The sequence below is a fragment of the Phyllobates terribilis genome, unplaced genomic scaffold (genome assembly GCF_046119375.1).
Source record: "Phyllobates terribilis strain yellow unplaced genomic scaffold, ASM4611937v1 Scaffold_3__8_contigs__length_932513732, whole genome shotgun sequence".
Taxonomy (NCBI): domain Eukaryota; kingdom Metazoa; phylum Chordata; class Amphibia; order Anura; family Dendrobatidae; genus Phyllobates; species Phyllobates terribilis.
In genome coordinates this window covers 647142063-647163862 of record NW_027362763.1, presented here as the reverse complement: position 1 = coordinate 647163862, position 21800 = coordinate 647142063, and the positions used below count along the sequence as shown (strand labels likewise).

At 52.9% G+C, this 21800-nt stretch overlaps 1 protein-coding gene across 1 annotated transcript in view; it reads right to left on the bottom strand.

The window, feature by feature from the left end:
- LOC141257272 (cullin-9-like) overlaps positions 1-21800 on the bottom strand; it is a 180132-nt gene that overhangs the window by 37659 nt on the left and 120673 nt on the right. The gene's annotated exons all lie outside the window — the stretch shown is intronic.

The following is a 21800-nucleotide window of genomic DNA, read 5'->3' as shown; positions in this document are numbered from 1 at the left end:
GAGGAGGAGGAGAAAGAGGCACCAACACAACAGAGCCTAAGTATCCAAGGGGCACGAGAGGAGGCACAGGAGGAGAACGAGGAAACGAACGGGAGGAGGAGGAGAAAGAGGCACCAACACAACAGAGCCTAAGTATCCAAGGGGCACGAGAGGAGGCACAGGAGGAGAACGAGGAAACGAACGGGAGGAGGAGGAGAAAGAGGCACCAACACAACAGAGCCTAAGTATCCAAGGGGCACGAGAGGAGGCACAGGAGGAGAACGAGGAAACGAACGGGAGGAGGAGGAGAAAGAGGCACCAACACAACAGAGCCTAAGTATCCAAGGGGCAACAAACGGGAGCAGAAGGAGAGAGAGGCAACAAAAGGGAGGAGGAGGAAGAGGAGAAAGAGGCACCAACACAACAGAGCCTAAGTATACAAGGGGCAACAAACGGGAGGAGGAGGAGGACGAGGAGATAGAGGCGACAAACGGGAGGAGGAGGAGGAGAAAGAGGCGACATACAGGGAACGAGGCAATTAAAATGAGAATGAGAAAGAGATGATAAACAGGAGGAGAAGAAAGAGGCAAACAGGAGGAGGAAAAAGAGGCGATGAAGAGGAGGAGGAGAAAGAGGTGACAAACAGGGAAGGAGGAGGAGAACAAGGCAATGAACAGAGAAGGAGGCGATTAACAGGAGAATGAGATGATAAACAGGGGGAGGAGAAGAAAGAGGTGAACAGAAGAAGGGGAAAAAGGCGATAAACCGGAGGAGAAAGAGGCGATGAGGAGGAGGAGAAAGGTGAGCAGGTGGAGGGAAAAAAGGAGATAAACAGGAGGAGGAAGAGGCGATGAAGAGGAGGAGAAAGAGGCGTTGAAGAGGAGGAGAAAGAGGCGATGAAGAGGAGGAGAAAGAGGCGATGAAGAGGAGAAAGAGGCGATGAAGAGGAGGAGAAAGAGGCGATGAAGAGGAGGAGAAAGAGGAGATGAAGAGGAGGAGAAAGAGGCGATGAAGAGGAGGAGAAAGAGGCGATGAAGAGGAGGAGAAAGAGGCGATGAAGAAGAGGAGAAAGAGGCGATGAAGAAGAGGAGAAAGAGGCGATGAAGAGGAGAAAGAGGCGATGAAGAAGAGGAGAAAGAGGCGATGAAGAAGAGGAGAAAGAGGCGATGAAGAAGAGGAGAAAGAGGCGATGAAGAAGAGGAGAAAGAAGGCGATGAAGAGGAGGAGAAAGAGGCGATGGAGAGGAGGAGGAGAAAGAGTAGGAAGAACAGGAGAGGAGAAAGAAGAGGAAGAAGACATGAACAGGAGAAGGAGAAATAGGAGGAAGAACAAAAGGAAAAATAGGAGGAAGAACAGGAGAAGGAAAAAGAGGAGGAAGAACAGGAGAAAGAGAGAGAGAGGAGGAAGGGTTCATGAAGAGGGGGAGAAAGAGGAGGAAGGAGTCATGAACAGGAACAGAAAGAGGCAAAGAAGAGGAGAAGGAGAAAGAGGCAAAGAACAGGAGGAAGCAAAAGAGGCGATAAACAGGAGGAAGCAACAGATGTGTTGAACAGGAGGAATGAAAAGAGGTGATGAACAGGAGGAAAAGAAAGAGGTGATGAACAGGAGGAAAGGAAAGAGGTGATGAACAGGAGATAGTGAAAGAGGTGATGAAAAGGAGGAACCGAAAGAGGCGATGAACAGGAGAAGAAAAAGGATGAAAAGGCCATGAATAGATGAAGTAGAAAAAGGAGGAAGAACAGAAGAAGGAGGAAGAACAGGAGAAAGAGAAAGAGGAGGAAGGGGTCATGAACGGGAACAGAAAAAGGCAAAGAATAGAAGAAGGAGAAAGAGGCAAAGAACACGAGGAAGCGAAAGAGGTGATGAACAGGAGGAATGAAAAGAAGTGATGAACAGGAGTAAACGAAAGAGGTAATGAACAGAAGATAGTGAAAGGCAATGAAAAGGAGGAACCGAAAGAGGCGATAAACAAGAGATAGTGAAAGAGGCGATGAAAAGGAGGAACCGAAAGAGGCGATGAACAGGAGGAGAAAGAGGAGGAAAAGGCCATGGATAGATGAAGTAGAAAAGGAGGAAGAACAGGAGAAGGAGGAAGAACGGGAGAAAGAGGAGGAAGGGGTCATGAACAGGAACAGAAAGGGGCAAAGAAGAGGAGAAGGAGAAAGAGGCAAAGAACAGGAGGAAGCAAAAGAGGCGTTTAACCGGAGGAATCAAAAGAGGTGAGGAACAGGAGGAATTTAAAGAGGTAATGAACAGGATGAAACGAAAGAGGTGAGGAACAGGAGGAAACGAAACAGGTGATGAACAGGAGATAGTGAAAGAGGCGATGAACAGGAGAAAGAGGAGGAAAAGGCCATGAATAGATGAAGTAGAAAAAGGAGGAAGAGCAGGAGAAGGAGGAAGAAAAGGAGAAAGAGAAAGAGGAGGAAGGGGTCATGAACAGGAACAGAAAGAGGCAAAGAAGAGGAGAAGGAGAAACATGCAAAGAACAGGAGGAAGCGAAAGAGACGATGAACAGGAGGAAGCGAAAGAGGCGTTGAACAGGAGGAAGCGAAAGAGGTGATGAACTGGAAGAAACGAAAGAGGTGAAGAACAGGAGATAGTGAAAGAGGCGATGAACAGGAGGAGAAAGAGGAGGAAAAGGCCATGGATAGATGAAATAGAAAAAGGAGGAAGAACAGGAGAAGGAGGAAGAACAGGAGAAAGAGGAGGAAGGGGTCATGAATAGGAACAGAAAGAGGCAAAGAACAGGAACAGAAAGAGGCAAAGAACAGGAGAAGGAGAAAGAGGCAATGAACAGGAGAAGGAGAAAGAGGCGATGAACAGGAAGAAGTGAAAGATGATGAACAGGAGGAAGTGAAAGAGGTGATGAACGGGAGGAGGAGAAAGAGGCAATGAGCAAGAAGAGGAGGAAAAAGCCGGGAGAAGGAGGCAGCAATGAACAGACGGAGGAGAAAGAGGTATGAATAGGAGAAAGTAGCTAAGAACAGAAGATGGAGAAAGAGGCTATGAACAGGAGGAGGAAGAAGAGGCTATGAATAGTAGGAGGAAAAGGTGCTGAAGGGAGAGGAGGCAGAGGTGATGAAGAGGAAGAGGCAATGAATAAAAGGAGGAGAAAATTGCAATGAACAGGAGCTGGAGAAAGAGGAGATGAGCAAGAGGAGGACAAAGAGGCAATTAACAGGATGAGAAGGAACTGATGATGAATAGGAGGAAGAGACGGAGAATAAGGCAATGAACAAGAGGAGGAAATAGCGGTTAAGAACAGGTGGAGGAGGAAGAAGAGGCAACAAACAAGAGCTGGAGAAAGAAGCTACGAACAGGTGGAGGAGGACTAGGCGATTAACTGGATGAGGAGAAAGAGGCGATAAACAGGATGAGGAGGAAGAGGCTATTAACAGGATGAGAAGGAAGAGGTCATGAGCAGAAGGAAGATGTGATGGAGGAGAAAGAGGCAATGAGAAGGAAGAGGAAATGAGCAGGAGAAAGAGGAAATGAGCAGGAGGAGGAGAAGGCTATGAGGGGAAGGAGGAAGAGGCAAAGAGCAGGAAGAAGAAGAGGGAAAGAGCAGGAAGAGGTGAAAGAGGAGATAAACAGGAGGAAGAGTAGAAAGAGGTGATGAAAAGGAGGAAGACGAGGAGAAGAAAGAGTCGATGAGCAGAAGAAGGAGAAAAAAAAGCAGATGAAAAGGAGGAGAAGAAAAAGGAAATGAACAGGAAGAAGAGAAAGAGACAAATAATGAGAGGAGTAGGAAGAAGTGAAGAACAGGAAGAAGAGGAGGAGGTGGAGGAGGAAGAGGCAATGAAAAGGAAAAGAAAAAGTAGGCAGAAGAGTTGATGAGCAGGAAGGTGCGATGAGCAGAAAGAGGAGGAGGAGGAGGAGGAAGGTGCTATGAGTAGGAGAAGGAGAAGGCTGCCGAATGGATGATGAGCATGAAGTGGCAATGAGCAGGAAGAGGAGTAAGAGGCAATGAACAGGAGGAAGATTAGAAAGTGTCGATGAAAAAGAGGAGGAGGAGACAGAGGCAATGAAATAGAGGAGAAAAAGGTAATGAATAGGATGAGGAGAAAGAGGTGATGAAAAGGAGGAGAAGAAAAAGAGACAAACAGGAGGAGGAGGATGAGAAAAAGGCGATGAACAGGAGGAGAAAGAGGCACTCTACAGGGGGAGGAGGAGAAAGATGATGAATAGGAAGAGGAGAAAGAGGCAATCTACAGGAGAGAGGAGGAGGGAGAAGCAATGAATAGGAAAATGAGGAGGAAGAGAAGGAAGAGGAGAGGAAGGAGGGAAGAGGCAATGAGCAGCCAGAGGAGAAGGAGGAGGAATGGGGAAGAAGAGGCGATGAGCAAGAGGAAAAAGAGAAAAATAGAGACAAGCATGCATAGGTTTATACAGTATAGGGTAGAGTAAGTTATGGGGTGCTCACCTGACCAGGCTGTGCATGTCACAACCTCATTATATGTCCGTAGAGTATATAGCTGTTGTAGACACGCCGCACGGATAGAAGGTGCTGTTTATTATTACTCATAACAAAGAGGTGTAAAAGGGCAACACATATATACATACACACACACACTGCTCAAAGAAATAAAGGGACCACTAGAATACCACATCCTAGATATCACTGAATGAAAGAGATTAGTTACTTATCGGTAACGGGATTTCTCGGAGACCATGACAGCACCACGAGAGAGGGAATCCGCCCACCAAGGACAGGAAACCTACAGGCTTAAAAGGGGGCGGCCCTCCCTCTCGCCTCAGTTTGGATTACAGAGCATTGAGAGGACCGCCAGGTTAGTAGACATAGCAACATAATCATGAAACAAACAGTATATACATTTTCTTACAACACCAATGTGTGAGAATAAAGAATGAAAACAGATAAGAAGTGCTCCCAAAAAGGGGTGAAGGGAGGGAATATAAGGGTGCTGTCACGGTCTCCGAGAAATCCCGTTACCGGTAAGTAACTAATCTCTTTATCGGTCGACCATGACAGCACCACGAGAGAATTGCAGAGATAAAGATTCTAGGGAGGGACCACCGCTTGGAGCACCCTTCTCCCAAATGTGAGGTCAGACGAAGCACCCAGATCTAGTCTATAGTGCTTATAGAAGGTAGATGTAGAAGACCAGGTAGCTGCCTTACATATGTCCTCCATCGAGACGCCTTACCTCTCTGCCCATGAGGTTGCCACCTCCCGGGTAGAGTGAGCTTTCAGGCCACGCGGTGCTTCCTCTCCGCTGGATACATAGGCTAGCGTAATGGCCTCCCTAATCCATCTAGCTATGGTGGATCTAGAGACCTTAAGCCCCTTCCTAATCCCCTGATAGGAGATAAACAAGGAACTATCTCTCCTAAAGGGCTGAGTGACAGCAAGGTACCTAACCACACACCTTCTCACATCTAAAGCATGGAAATCTGCTTCTCTCTGATTACTAGGGTTCGGGCAAAAAAAGGGTAATATTACTTCCTGAAGTCTATGAAACCGGGAAGCTACCTTAAGCAAGTATGCTGGATCTGCTCTAATAATTATTCTGTCGTCCAGGACCTGGGTGAAGGGAGGGCCAGAGGACAGAGCGTGAATATCACCAATCCTCCTAGCAGATGTTAGGGCTACAAGAAGCGCTGTTTTGAGGGTAATAGATCTCAGGGATACAGAATCTATTGGCTCAAAGGGTGCCCCAGCTAACACTTTCAGAACCAGGTTTAGGTCCCATGGAACGACATTAGTTTTGGTAACCGGCCTGGATCTACCTACTGCTTTTATAAAGCGGGAAATCCAATAGTTTTCTGCGAGGACACAGTTATAGAGAGCACCTAGTGCCGACACTTGGACCTTCAAGGTGCTCGTAGCTAACCCCAGCTCGAAGCCCCTTTGTAGGAACTCTAAAATCTTCCCAACTGGCGCTCCCTTATCCACTGAAGATTTAGAAAAGGATAAAAACTTGTTCCAAATTTTTGCATAAATTTTGGTAGTGACAGGCTTTCTACTACGTAATAAAGTAGATACTAGACTCTGGGAAAACCCTTTTAGTTCTAGCAGGGACCTCTCAAATTCCACGCCGTCAAGTGGAGGCCCGGAGCTTGCGGATGGAGCACTGGACCCTGGCTGAGGAGATCCGGAACTTCGGGCAGGACCCAAGGGTCCGAGATGGACATGTTCCTCAGGCATGAGAACCAGGGTCTTTTGGGCCAAAAGGGGGCGATCAAGAGGACCCTTGCCTTGTCCTCTCTGATCTTTCTTAGCACCATAGGCAGAAGGTTTAACGGGGGGAAGGCATAGGCCAGACTGAAGTTCCAAGGGATTTGGAGAGCGTCTACTGTCAGGGGCCTTTCTCTCGGATCTAGAAGCAAAAAACCTTTGTCTTCCGGTTTTGCTTTGTGGCGAAGAGATCCACCACCGGAAGACCCCATTTCCGGACTAATAGGGAAAAAATGTCCTGTTTTAGTTCGCCTTGCCTTAAAAAATGATGGCTTAAGAAGTCTGCCTTTGAATTTTCTTTCCCTTTGATGTGGAGGGCTGTCAAAGAGAGGAGATGGCGTTCTGAGATCTGAAAGAGATGATCCGCCACTCTCATTAGCGATCCAGCACGAGTACCCTCCTGATGGTTAATAAAAGCTACTGCTATATTATTATCAGACAGGATCCTAATGTTCTTATTGTGAAGGAATGGTAAGAAATGATTAACAGCCCTATCAACTGCCAGTAGTTCCCTGGTATTAGAGGAAAGAGCTCTCTCAGCGTCCGACCAGAACCCCTGGGCAATCATATCCCCCAAGTGAGCTCCCCATCCATGTAGAATTGCGTCAGTTGTAATTATTTCAGATATTCTGACCACCCAGGGAACTCCTTGAGATAAGTTTTCTAAATTCACCCACCACTGTAGAGAGTCAATAGACCGAGGAGATAAGAACATCCGTCTCTCCCAGTGCCCATGTAACAAGACCTCATTCTGTAGGACGTCCCACTGTAAAACTCTGGAGTGGTATTGTGCCCATATTACCCCCGGCAGACAAGATATTAGGGTACCAAGTAAGGACATTGCAGCCCTAAGGGACATGACCGGGTTCGCAAGAGCTCCTTCCACCAGCCTTTTGACCTTCTGTTTTTTGGCTTCTGGAAGGAAACACATCTGGAGGTCTGAGTCTAGCATGATACCTAGGAACTGCTGTACTCTCGAAGGGACTACCATGTATTTCTCCAGATTTAGAATCCAGCCCAGGCCTTCCAGAATAGAGGAGACCAATTTAAGATGGGAGACACATTGAGAGGCTGAGTCCCCAATGATCAAAAAATCATCTAAGTAAGGGATAATTAACACATTATGTTCCCGTACATAAGCCATCACCTCCGCTATCACCTTCGTAAATACTCTAGGGGCTATAGCGAGACCGAATGGCAAGGCTGCAAATTGGAAATGTTTGATTTCATCCCCTATGACCAAGGCCACTCTAAGGTATTTTTGGAAGCTTCTGTGTATAGGTATATGGTAATATGCGTCCTTTAGATCCAAAACTACCATGTGACAGTCTGAAAACAATAGTTTTATAGTAGACTTAATGGACTCCATTTTAAAGGTGGGAATTAACAAAAATTTATTCAGGGCCTTAAGGTTAATAATACACCTAAAGGATCCGTCAGGTTTAGTGACCAAAAATAATGGTGAGTAGAACCTCAGTCCCTTCTCTGCTATCGGGACCTCCACTAAGACGGCCTTATGGACCAGATTCAGGACCTCCACTTGTAAGGCCATCTGCTCCCGTGTTGAGGACCGGTTTGGGGTCAGGACGAACCTCCCACGAGGGACTCGCTGAAAGTCGAGTCTCAGGCCGGAACCTGGGCCGCGAGTCATTAGCTTGAGTTTCGGGGGCCTTGGCTAGCAGAAGAGGATCCGAACAGGAGCCCTTTACCTTTCGGTGTACGGTCTTCCCATTTATCCTGACCCTTCTGGAGCTTATTACGTAGAAACCTTCTTTTCTGAAAAGGACGTTTGTACGTGGGGGCAGATAGGTTAGGAAAGCCCCTTTTTGTGTCACTTGCTCTATCCAGTAGCTCATCCAGAACCGACCCAAAAAGATGTCCCCCTTCACAAGGTATAGCGCAGAGTCTTGTCCTCGCATGAATGTCCCCCGGCCAACATTTTAGCCACAAGGCTCTCCGGGCCGAGTTAGACATGGCGGCCGACCTTGCTGCTAATCTGACAGAATCTGCCGATGCGTCCGCTAGAAAGGCTGCCGCCCCCTGAAGAAGAGACATGTCCGCCAAGATTTCCTTCCTGGGAGTATTGTTTTTAAGATGGGCTTCAAGCTGGTCCAGCCAGATCATTAGGGACCTGGCGGTACAAGTAGCTTCCACCGCGGATTTTAGGGCTCCCGCCGAAGTCTCCCAGGTCCCTCTAAGGAAAGAATCAGCCTTTCTATCCAGGGGGTCTTTAAGAGCTCCCATATCATCAAACGGAAGGGAGGAACTCTTAGAGGCTTTGGAAATGGCCACATCTATCTTGGGGGCTTTTTCCCAGGAGGAAGAGGCCGATTCCTCAAAGGGGTACTTCCTTTTGAAGAATGGAGGTAGAGCGCCCTTCCTTTCCGTTTTTTTCCATTCACTAAGGATTAAGCCCTGAATCTTTTCGTTCAACGGAAAACTCCTTCTCTTCCTTTGACCCAGCCCCCCGAACATAACGTCCTGGACTGACTTCTCCTGCCTGGCCTCTGTGATGCCCATAGTGGACCGAACCATTTTAATCAATCCGTCCACTTCACCAAGGGGGAAGCAATTTTGTGCCACACCACTATCCGAGGAGGAAGCCGAGGAAAAATCTGCACTATCTGAATCCGACTCATAGGGAGAGGATAGGGGGTCATCCAAGACTAAGGGGATCTCACAGCCCGAGTTCACTTTCTCTTTAACTCTCTTGGAGAGGACATTGTGAATCTCTGTTTTAACTAAGGTTTTTAAACCAGAAGTTAGAGCAGGACCCTCTTCTGCCAGTGTCTGGTTTATGCATAACTGACATAGCTTTTTAGGGTATCCGTCAGGAAGAAGAGACTTGCATAGCGCACACTGTATATGCCTTGCCTTGGCGGTACATTTCTTCCCCTGTTAAAATTTAGAAGGGGAGAAGGGATACCATATTACTAAGTAAACTTACTCGAAGATCACTTACCCAGGCGGCTCAGGAAGAAAAAACAGCTGGTACCGGATTGGAGGAAGGACCCTTCTCAGCCGGGTGACCTTCCCTAGAGGCTGCAGATTCGTCCGTTCCACCAGAGGTATGGTGACCAGACCTAGACCCCGAGCTCCGTTTTCCTGAGGACCGGCTACCAGAACCACGAGCGCAATGCGTTTTTTGGGGCTCCCCAGACAGCCGCTGATATGGTGAGGATGGCGGCTGCTCAGCCTGCTGCTGCTGCTGCAACTGGACACCTTCAGACTCCATAATGAAAGAATGAAGGTTTGGGAAGCTCTGAGCCATGTGACCTGATAGTTTAAATAGGTATTGACTCCTCCCCTCTAGCAGCGCATCAGCACACTTTTTCCATTTTTTTTTTTTTTTAATTTCGCGCTCTTTTGACACCGGCACATGATCGCCGAGTCGCGGTGACGTCATCGGGCCGCGACTTACCGAAACCCGGAAGTACGCGCCGCACGAGCTTCACGCGAGGACGCATGCTGTCAGCGCTCCCTCAGGTAAGCCGCGCTTTAGCGATGCACCGCGCTGCGTTCACCCAGGGCAGGGCGAGGGGACACAATCGCCTTGGCCCTCGCCCCCCCTCCCCATACTTACGGAGGGTGATGGCGGGCTGTCACCCCCATTCGGGATGCAGACCCCACCGCACTTTTGGGGCTCAGCCAGGGCCTACACTCCCACGGGAGGCGCACCTGGCTTGAGGCAGAAAAGGGGATGCCACCCCAGACAGGGGCGCAGCCCCACTGCAAAAGGAACCCCCAGTGCTCAAGATGCTGTGCCTCTCCCATATAGGGGTGCACGAGCATAGGCCAACGCTGGAGCTGCCGTCCCCAGACAGGGGCGCAGGATCGACAGCCGTCGCCATCCACGTTCTTTAACCTGCGACTGGCTTCCTCCATCAAGGACAGGAAACCAAAACTGAGGCGAGAGGGAGGGCCGCCCCCTTTTAAGCCTGTAGGTTTCCTGTCCTTGGTGGGCGGATTCCCTCTCTCGTGGTGCTGTCATGGTCGACCGATAAATATTCCAGTTGCAAATCTTTATTCATTACATAGTGGCATTCGCTGAGAACAATAAAACGTAAAAATGATCAATGTAAATCAGAATTTATCTCCCATGGAGGCCTGTATTTGGAATGATTCTCAAAATCATAGTGTAAAATCAAATTCCAGACTGATCCAACTTCAGTGGAAATGCCTCAATACAAGGAAATGATGCTCAGTAGTGTGTGTGGCCTCCACGTGCCTGTATGACCTCCCTACAACGCCTGGACATGCTCCTGATGAGGCTGAGTATTGTGTGTGGCCTCCACGTGCCTGTATGACCTCCCTACAACGCCTGGGCATGCTCCGGATGAGGCTGAGTATTGTGTGTGGCCTCCACGTGCCTGTATGACCTCCCTACAACGCCTGGGCATGCTCCTGATGAGGCTGAGTATTGTGTGTGGCCTCCACGTGCCTGTATGACCTCCCTACAACGCCTGGGCATGCTCCTGATGAGGCTGAGTATTGTGTGTGGCCTCCACGTGCCTGTATGACCTCCCTACAACGCCTGGGCATGCTCCGGATGAGGCTGAGTATTGTGTGTGGCCTCCACGTGCCTGTATGACCTCCCTACAACGCCTGGGCATGCTCCTGATGAGGCTGAGTATTGTGTGTGGCCTCCACATGCCTGTATGACCTCCCTACAACGCCTGGGCATGCTCCTGATGAGACTGAGTATTGTGTGTGGCCTCCACGTGCCTGTGTGACCTCCCTACAACGCCTGGGCATGCTCCTGATGAGGTTGAGTATTGTGTGTGGCCACCACGTGCCTGTATGACCTCCCTACAACGCCTGGGCATGCTCCTGGTGACGCTGAGTATTGTGTGTGGCCTCCACGTGCCTGTATGACCTCCCTACAACGCCTGGGCATGCTCCTGATGAGGCTGAGTATTGTGTGTGGCCTCCACGTGCCTGTATGACCTCCCTACAACGCCTGGGCATGCTCCTGATGAGGCTGAGTATTGTGTGTGGCCTCCACATGCCTGTATGACCTCCCTACAACGCCTGGGCATGCTCCTGATGAGACTGAGTATTGTGTGTGGCCTCCACGTGCCTGTGTGACCTCCCTACAACGCCTGGGCATGCTCCTGATGAGGTTGAGTATTGTGTGTGGCCACCACGTGCCTGTATGACCTCCCTACAACGCCTGGGCATGCTCCTGATGACGCTGAGTATTGTGTGTGGCCTCCACATGCCTGTATGACCTCCCTACAACGCCTGGGCATGCTCCTGATGAGGCTGAGTATTGTGTGTGGCCTCCACGTGCCTGTATAACCTTCCTACAACGCCTGGGCATGCTCCTGATGAGACTGAGCATTGTGTGTGGCCTCCCCGTGCCTGTATGACCTCCCTACAACGCCTGGGCATGCTCCTGATGAGGCTGAGTATTGTGTGTGGCCTCCACGTGCCTGTATGACCTCCCTACAACGCCTGGGCATGCTCCTGATGAGGCTGAGTATTGTGTGTGGCCTCCCCGTGCCTGTATGACCTCCCTACAACGCCTGGGCATGCTCCTGATGAGGCTGAGTATTGTGTGTGGCCTCCACGTGCCTGTATGACCTCCCTACAACGCCTGGGCATGATCCTGATGAGGCTGAGTATTGTGTATTGCCTCCCCGTGCCTGTATGACCTCCCTACAATGCCTGGGCATGCTCCTGATGAGGCTGAGCATTGTGTGTGGCCTCCCCGTGCCTGTATGACCTCCCTACAACGCCTGGGCATGCTCCTGATGAGGCTGAGTATTGTGTGTGGCCTCCACGTGCCTGTATGACCTCCCTACAACGCCTGGGCATGCTCCTGATGAGGCTAAGTATTGTGTGTGGCCTCCACGTGCCTGTATGACCTCCCACAACGCCTGGGCATGCTCCTGATGAGGCTGAGTATTGTGTGTGGCCTCCACGTGCCTGTATGACCTCCCTACAACGCCTAGGCATGCTCCTGATCAGGCTGAGTATTGTGTGTGGCCTCCACGTGCCTGTATGACCTCCCTACAACGCCTGGGCATGCTCCGGATGAGGCTGAGCATTGTGTGTGGCCTCCACGTGCCTGTATGACCGCCCTACAACGCATGGGCCTGCTCCTGATGAGGCTCAGTAGTGTGTGTGGCCTCCACGTGCCTGTATGACCTCCCTACAACGCCTGGGCATGCTCCGGATGAGGCTGAGTATTGTGTGTGGCCTCCACGTGCCTGTTTGACCTCCCTACAACGCCTGGGCATGCTCCTGATGAGGCTGAGTATTGTGTGTGGCCTCCACGTGCCTGTATGACCTCCCTACAACGCCTGGGCATGCTCCTGATGAGGCTGAGTATTGTGTGTGGCCTCCACGTGCCTGTATGACCTCCCACAACGACTGGGCATGCTCCTGATCAGGCTGAGTATTGTGTGTGGCCTCCACGTGCCTGTATGACCTCCCTACAACGCCTGGGCATGCTCCGGATGAGGCTGAGCATTGTGTGTGGCCTCCACGTGCCTGTATGACCTCCTTACAACGCATGGGCCTGCTCCTGATGAGGCTCAGTAGTGTGTGTGGCCTCCACGTGCCTGTATGACCTCCCTACAACGCCTGGGCATGCTCCGGATGAGGCTGAGTATTGTGTGTGGCCTCCACGTGCCTGTATGACCTCCCTACAATGCCTGGGCATGCTCCTGATGAGGCTGAGTATTGTGTGTGGCCTCCACGTGCCTGTATGATCTCCCTACAGCGCCTGGGCATGCTCCTGATGAAGCTGAGTATTGTATGTGGCCTCCACGTGCCTGTATGACCTCCCTACAACGCCTGGGCATGCTCCGGATGAGGCTGAGTATTGTGTGTGGCCTCCACGTGCCTGTATGACCTCCCTACAACGCCTGGGCATGCTCCTGATGAGGCTGAGTATTGTGTGTGGCCTCCACGTGCCTGTATGATCTCCCTACAACGCCTGGGCATGCTCCTGATGAGGCTGAGTATTGTATGTGGCCTCCACGTGCCTGTATGACCTCCCTACAACGCCTGGGCATGCTCCGGATGAGGCTGAGTATTGTGTGTGGCCTCCACGTGCCTGTATGACCTTCCTACAACGCCTGGGCATGCTCCTGATGAGGCTGAGTATTGTATGTGGCCTCCACGTGCCTGTATGACCTCCCTACAACGCCTGGGCATGCTCCGGATGAGGCTGAGTATTGTGTGTGGCCTCCACGTGCCTGTATGACCTCCCTACAACGCCTGGGCATGCTCCGGATGAGGCTGAGTATTGTGTGTGGCCTCCACGTGCCTGTATGACCTCCCTACAACGCCTGGGCATGCTCCGGATGAGGCTGAGTATTGTGTGTGGCCTCCACGTGCCTGTATGACCTCCCTACAACGCCTGGGCATGCTCCTGATGAGGCTGAGTATTGTGTGTGGCCTCCACGTGCCTGTATGACCTCCCTACAACGCCTGGACATGCTCCTGATGAGGCTGAGTATTGTGTGTGGCCTCCACGTGCCTGTATGACCTCCCTACAACGCCTGGACATGCTCCTGATGAGGCTGAGTATTGTGTGTGGCCTCCACGTGCCTGTATGACCTCCCTACAACGCCTGGGCATGCTCCTGATGAGGCTGAGTATTGTGTGTGGCCTCCACGTGCCTGTATGACCTCCCTACAACGCCTGGGCATGTTTCTGATGAGGCTGAGTATTGTGTGTGGCCTCCACGTGCCTGTATGACCTCCCTACAACGCCTGGGCATGCTCCTGATGAGGCTGAGTATTGTGTGTGGCCTCCACGTGCCTGTATGACCTCCCTACAACGCCTGGACATGCTCCTGATGAGGCTGAGTATTGTGTGTGGCCTCCACGTGCCTGTATGACCTCCCTACAACGCCTGGACATGCTCCTGATGAGGCTGAGTATTGTGTGTGGCCTCCACGTGCCTGTATGACCTCCCTACAACGCCTGGGCATGCTCCTGATGAGGCTGAGTATTGTGTGTGGCCTCCACGTGCCTGTATGACCTCCCTACAACGCCTGGGCATGCTCCTGATGAGGCTGAGTATTGTGTGTGGCCTCCACGTGCCTGTATGACCTCCCTACAACGCCTGGGCATGCTCCTGATGAGGCTGAGTATTGTGTGTGGCCTCCACGTGCCTGTATGACCTCCCTACAACGCCTGGGCATGCTCCTGATGAGGCTGAGTATTGTGTGTGGCCTCCACGTGCCTGTATGACCTCCCTACAACGCCTGGGCATGCTCCTGATGAGGCTCAGTATTGTGTGTGGCCTCCACGTGCCTGTATGACCTCCCTACAACGCCTGGACATGCTCCTGATGAGGCTGAGTATTGTGTGTGGCCTCCACGTGCCTGTATGACCTCCCTACAACGCCTGGGCATGCTCCTGATGAGGCTGAGTATTGTGTGTGGCCTCCACGTGCCTGTATGACCTCCCTACAACGCCTGGGCATGCTCCTGATGAGGCTAAGTATTGTGTGTGGCCTCCACGTGCCTGTATGACCTCCCTACAACGCCTGGGCATGCTCCTGATGAGGCTGAGTATTGTGTGTGGCCTCCACGTGCCTGTATGACCTCCCTACAACGCCTGGACATGCTCCTGATGAGGCTGAGTATTGTGTGTGGCCTCCACGTGCCTGTATGACCTCCCTACAACGCCTGGACATGCTCCTGATGAGGCTGAGTATTGTGTGTGGCCTCCACGTGCCTGTATGACCTCCCTACAACGCCTGGGCATGCTCCTGATGAGGCTGAGTATTGTGTGTGGCCTCCACGTGCCTGTATGACCTCCCAACAACGCCTGGGCATGTTCCTGATGAGGCTGAGTATTGTGTGTTGCCTCCACGTGCCTGTATGACCTCCCTACAACGCCTGGGCATGCTCCTGATGAGGCTGAGTATTGTGTGTGGCCTCCACGTGCCTGTATGACCTCCCTACAACGCCTGGGCATGCTCCTGATGAGGCTGAGTATTGTGTGTGGCCTCCACGTGCCTGTATGACCTCCCTACAACGCCTGGGCATGCTCCTGATGAGGCTGAGTATTGTGTGTGGCCTCCACGTGCCTGTATGACCTCCCTACAACGCCTGGGCATGCTCCTGATGAGGCTGAGTATTGTGTGTGGCCTCCACGTGCCTGTATGACCTCCCTACAACGCCTGGGCATGCTCCTGATGAGGCTGAGTATTGTGTGTGGCCTCCACGTGCCTGTATGACCTCCCTACAACGCCTGGGCATGCTCCTGATGAGGCTGAGTATTGTGTGTGGCCTCCACGTGCCTGTATGACCTCCCTACAACGCCTGGGCATACTCCTGATGAGGCTGAGTATTGTGTGTGGCCTTCACGTGCCTGTATGACCTCCCTACAACGCCTGGACATGCTCCTGATGAGGCTGAGTATTATGTGTGGCCTCCACGTGCCTGTATGACCTCCCTACAACTCCTGGGCATGCTCCTGATGAGGCTGAGTATTGTGTGTGGCCTCCACGTGCCTGTATGACCTCCCTACAACACCTGGGCATGCTCCTGATGAGGCTGAGTATTGTGTGTGGCCTCCACGTGCCTGTATGACCTCCCTACAACACCTGGGCATGCTCCTGATGAGGCTGAGTATTGTGTGTGGCCTCCACGTGCCTGTATGACCTCCCTACAACGCCTGGACATGCTCCTGATGAGGCTGAGTATTGTGTGTGGCCTCCACGTGCCTGTATGACCTCCCTACAACGCCTGGGCATGCTCCTGATGAGGCTGAGTATTGTGTGTGGCCTCCACGTGCCTGTATGACCTCCCTACAACGCCTGGGCATGCTCCTGATGAGGCTGAGTATTGTGTGTGGCCTCCACGTGCCTGTATGACCTCCCTACAACGCCTGGGCATGCTCCTGATGAGGCTGAGTATTGTGTGCGGCCTCCACGTGCCTGTATGACCTCCCTACAACGCCTGGGCATGCTCCTGATGAGGCTGAGTATTGTGTGTGGCCTCCACGTGCCTGTATAACCTCCCTACAACACCTGGGCATGCTCCTGATGAGGCTGAGTATTGTGTGTGGCCTCCACGTGCCTGTATGACCTCCCTACAACGCCTGGGCATGCTCCTGATGAGGCTGAGTATTGTGTGTGGCCTCCACGTGCCTGTATGACCTCCCTACAACGCCTGGACATGCTCCTGATGAGGCTGAGTATTGTGTGTGGCCTCCACGTGCCTGTATGACCTCCCTACAATGCCTGGGCATGCTCCTGATGAGGCTGAGTATTGTGTGTGGCCTCCACGTGCCTGTATGACCTCCCTACAACGCCTGGGCTTGCTCCTGATGAGGCTGAGTATTGTGTGTGGCCTCCACGTGCCTGTATGACCTCCCTACAACACCTGGGCATGCACCTGATGAGGCTGAGTATTGTGTGTGGCCTCCACGTGCCTGTATGACCTCCCTACAACACCTGGGCATGCTCCTGATGAGGCTGAGTATTGTGTGTGGCCTCCACGTGCCTGTATGACCTCCCTACAACGCCTGGGCATGCTCCTGATGAGGCTGAGTATTGTGTGTGGCCTCCACGTGCCTGTATGACCTCCCTACAACGCCTGGACATGCTCCTGATGAGGCTGAGTATTGTGTGTGGCCTCCACGTGCCTGTATGACCTCCCTACAATGCCTGGACATGCTCCTGATGAGGCTGAGTATTGTGTGTGGCCTCCACGTGCCTGTATGACCTCCCTACAACGCCTGGGCTTGCTCCTGATGAGGCTGAGTATTGTGTGTGGCATCCACGTGCCTGTATGACCTCCCTAAAACGCCTGGGCATGCTCCTGATGAGGCTGAGTATTGTGTGTGGCCTCCACGTGCCTGTATGACCTCCCTACAACGCCTGGGCATGCTCCTGATGAGGCTGAGTATTGTGTGTGGCCGCCACGTGTCTGTATGACCTCCCTACAACGCCTGGGCATGCTCCTGATGAGGCTGAGTATTGTGTGTGGCCGCCACGTGTCTGTATGACCTCCCTACAACGCCTGGGCATGCTCCTGATGAGGCTGAGTATTGTGTGTGGCCTCCACGTGCCTGTATGACCTCCCTACAACGCCTGGGCATGCTGCTGATGAGGCTGAGTATTGTGTGTGGCCTCCACGTGCCTGTATGACCTCTATACAACGCCTGGGCATGCTCCTGATGAGGCTGAGTATTGTGCGTGACCTCCACGTGCCTGTATGACCTCCCTACAACGCCTGGGCTTGCTCCTGATGAGGCTGAGTATTGTGTGTGGCCTCCACGTGCCTGTATGACCTCCCTACAACGCCTGGGCATGCTCCTGATGAGGCTGAGTATTGTGTGTGGCCTCCACGTGCCTGTATGACCTCCCTACAATGCCTGGACATGCTCCTGATGAGGCTGAGTATTGTGTGTGACCTCCACGTGCCTGTATGACCCCCCTACAACGGCTGGGCATGCTCCTGATGAGGCTAAGTATTGTGTGTGGCCTCCACGTGCCTGTATGACCTCCCTACAACACCTGGGCATGCTCCTGATGAGGCAGAGTATTGTGTGTGGCCTCCACGTGCCTGTATGACCTCCCTACAACGCCTGGGCATGCTCCTGATGAGGCTGAGTATTGTGTGAGGTCTCCACGTGCCTGTATGACCTCCCTACAACGCCTGGACATGCTCCTGATGAGGCTGAGTATTGTGTGTGGCCTCCACGTGCCTGTATGACCTCCGTACAACGCCTGGGCATGCTCCTGATGAGGCTGAGTATTGTGTGTGGCCTCCACGTGCCTGTATGACCTCCCTACAACGCCTGGGCATGCTCCTGATGAGGCTGAGTATTGTGTGTGGCCTCCACGTGCCTGTATGACCTCCCTACAACGCCTGGGCATGCTCCTGATGAGGCTGAGTATTGTGTGTGGCCTCCACGTGCCTGTATGACCTCCCTACAACGCCTGGGCATGCTCCTGATGAGGCTGAGTATTGTGTGTAGCCTCCATGTGCCTGTATGACCTCCCTACAACGCCTGGGCATGCTCCTGATGAGGCTGAGTATTGTGTGTGGCCTCCACGTGCCTGTATGACCTCCCTACAACGCCTGGACATGCTCCTGATGAGGCTGAGTATTGTGTGAGGTCTCCACGTGCCTGTATGACCTCCCTACAATGCCTGGGCATGCTCCTGATGAGGCTGAGTATTGTGTGTAGCCTCCACGTGCCTGTATGACCTCCCTACAACGCCTGGACATGCTCCTGATGAGGCTGAGTATTGTGTGTAGCCTCCACGTGCCTGTATGACCTCCCTACAACGCCTGGACCTGCTCCTGATGAGGCTGAGTATTGTGTGTAGCCTCCACGTGCCTGTATGACCTCCCTACAACGCCTGGACATGCTCCTGATGAGGCTGAGTATTGTGTGAGGTCTCCACGTGCCTGTATGACCTCCCTACAACGCCTGGGCATGCTCCTGATGAGGCTGAGTATTGTGTGAGGTCTCCACGTGCCTGTATGACCTCCCTACAACGCCTGGGCATGCTCCTGATGACGCTGAGTATTGTGTGTGGCCTCCACGTGCCTGTATGACCTCCCTACAACGCCTGGGCATGCTCCTGATGAGGCTGAGTATTGTGTGTGGCCTCCACGTGCCTGTATGACCTCCCTACAACGCCTGGGCATGCTCCTGATGAGGCTGAGTATTGTGTGTGGCCTCCACATGCCTGTATGACCTCCCTACAACGCCTGGGCATGCTCCGGATGAGGCTGAGTATTGTGTGTGGCCTCCACGTGCCTGTATGACCTCCCTACAACGCCTGGGCATGCTCCTGATGAGGCTGAGTATTGTGTGTGGCCTCCACGTGCCTGTATGACCTCCCTACAACGCCTGGGCATGCTCCTGATGAGGCTGAGTATACTGTGTGGCCTCCACGTGCCTGTATGACCTCCCTACAACGCCTGGGCGTGCTCTTGATGAGGCTGAGTATAGTGTGTGGCCTCCACGTGCCTGTATGACCTCCCTACAATGCCTGGGCGTGCTCCTGATGAGGCTGAGTATTGTGTGTGGCCTCCACGTGCCTGTATGACCTCCCTACAACGCCTGGGCATGCTCCTGATGAGGCTGAGTATTGTGTGTAGCCTCCACGTGCCTGTATGACCTCCCTACAACGCCTGGACATGCTCCTGATGAGGCTGAGTATTGTGTGTGGCCTCCACGTGCCTGTATGACCTCCCTACAACGCCTGGGCATGCTCCTGATGAGGCTGAGTATTGTGTGTGGCCTCCACGTGCCTGTATGACCTCCATACAACGCCTGGGCATGCTCCTGATGAGGCTGAGTATTGTGTGTGGCCTCCACATGCCTGTATGACCTCCCTACAACGCCTGGGCATGCTCCTGATGAGGCTGAGTATTGTGTGTGGCCTCCACGTGCCTGTATGACCTCCCTACAACGCCTGGGCATGCTCCTGATGAGGCTCAGTATTGTGTGTGGACTCCACGTGCCTGTATGACCTCCCTACAACGCCTGGGCATGCTCCTGATGAGGCTGAGTATTGTGTGTGGCCTCCACGTGCCTGTATGACCTCCCTACAACGCCTGGGCATGCTCCTGATGAGGCTGAGTATTGTGTGTGTCCTCCACGTGCCTGTATGACCTCCCTACAACGCCTGGTCATGCTCCTGATGAGGCTGAGTATTGTGTGTGGCCTCCACGTGCCTGTATGACCTCCCTACAACGCCTGGGCATGCTCCTGATGAGGCTGAGCATTGTGTGTGGCCTCCACGTGCCTGTATGACCTCCCTACAACGCCTGGGCATGCTCCTGATGAGGTTGAGTATTGTGTGTGGCCTCCACGTGCCGGTACGACCTCCCTACAACGCCTGGGCATGCTCCTGATGAGGCTGAGTATTGTGTGTGGCCTCCACGTGCCTGTATGACCTCCCTGCAACGCCTGGGCATGCTCCTGATGAGGCTGAGTATTGTGTGTGGCCTCCACGTGCCTGTATGACCTCCCTACAACGCCTGGGCATGCTCCTGATGAGGCTGAGCATTGTGTGTGGCCTCCACGTGCCTGTATGACCTCCCTACAACGCCTGGGCATGCTCCTGATGAGGTTGAGTATTGTGTGTGGCCTCCACGTGCCGGTACGACCTCCCTACAACGCCTGGGCATGCTCCTGATGAGGCTGAGTATTGTGTGTGGCCTCCACGTGCCTGTATGACCTCCCTACAACGCCTGGGCATGCTCCTGATGAGGCTGAGTATTGTGTGAGGTCTCCACGTGCCTGTATGACCTCCCTACAACGCCTGGACATGCTCCTGATGAGGCTGAGTATTGTGTGTGGCCTCCACGTGCCTGTATGACCTCCGTACAACGCCTGGGCATGCTCCTGATGAGGCTGAGTATTGTGTGTGGCCTCCACGTGCCTGTATGACCTCCCTACAACGCCTGGGCATGCTCCTGATGAGGCTGAGTATTGTGTGTGGCCTCCACGTGCCTGTATGACCTCCCTACAACGCCTGGGCATGCTCCTGATGAGGCTGAGTATTGTGTGTGGCCTCCACGTGCCTGTATGACCTCCCTACAACGCCTGGGCATGCTCCTGATGAGGCTGAGTATTGTGTGTAGCCTCCATGTGCCTGTATGACCTCCCTACAACGCCTGGGCATGCTCCTGATGAGGCTGAGTATTGTGTGTGGCCTCCACGTGCCTGTATGACCTCCCTACAACGCCTGGACATGCTCCTGATGAGGCTGAGTATTGTGTGAGGTCTCCACGTGCCTGTATGACCTCCCTACAATGCCTGCGCATGCTCCTGATGAGGCTGAGTATTGTGTGTAGCCTCCACGTGCCTGTATGACCTCCCTACAACGCCTGGACATGCTCCTGATGAGGCTGAGTATTGTGTGTAGCCTCCACGTGCCTGTATGACCTCCCTACAACGCCTGGACCTGCTCCTGATGAGGCTGAGTATTGTGTGTAGCCTCCACGTGCCTGTATGACCTCCCTACAACGCCTGGACATGCTCCTGATGAGGCTGAGTATTGTGTGAGGTCTCCACGTGCCTGTATGACCTCCCTACAACGCCTGGGCATGCTCCTGATGAGGCTGAGTATTGTGTGAGGTCTCCACGTGCCTGTATGACCTCCCTACAACGCCTGGGCATGCTCCTGATGACGCTGAGTATTGTGTGTGGCCTCCACGTGCCTGTATGACCTCCCTACAACGCCTGGGCATGCTCCTGATGAGGCTGAGTATTGTGTGTGGCCTCCACGTGCCTGTATGACCTCCCTACAACGCCTGGGCATGCTCCTGATGAGGCTGAGTATTGTGTGTGGCCTCCACATGCCTGTATGACCTCCCTACAACGCCTGGGCATGCTCCGGATGAGGCTGAGTATTGTGTGTGGCCTCCACGTGCCTGTATGACCTCCCTACAACGCCTGGGCATGCTCCTGATGAGGCTGAGTATTGTGTGTGGCCTCCACGTGCCTGTATGACCTCCCTACAACGCCTGGGCATGCTCCTGATGAGGCTGAGTATACTGTGTGGCCTCCACGTGCCTGTATGACCTCCCTACAACGCCTGGGCGTGCTCTTGATGAGGCTGAGTATAGTGTGTGGCCTCCACGTGCCTGTATGACCTCCCTACAATGCCTGGGCGTGCT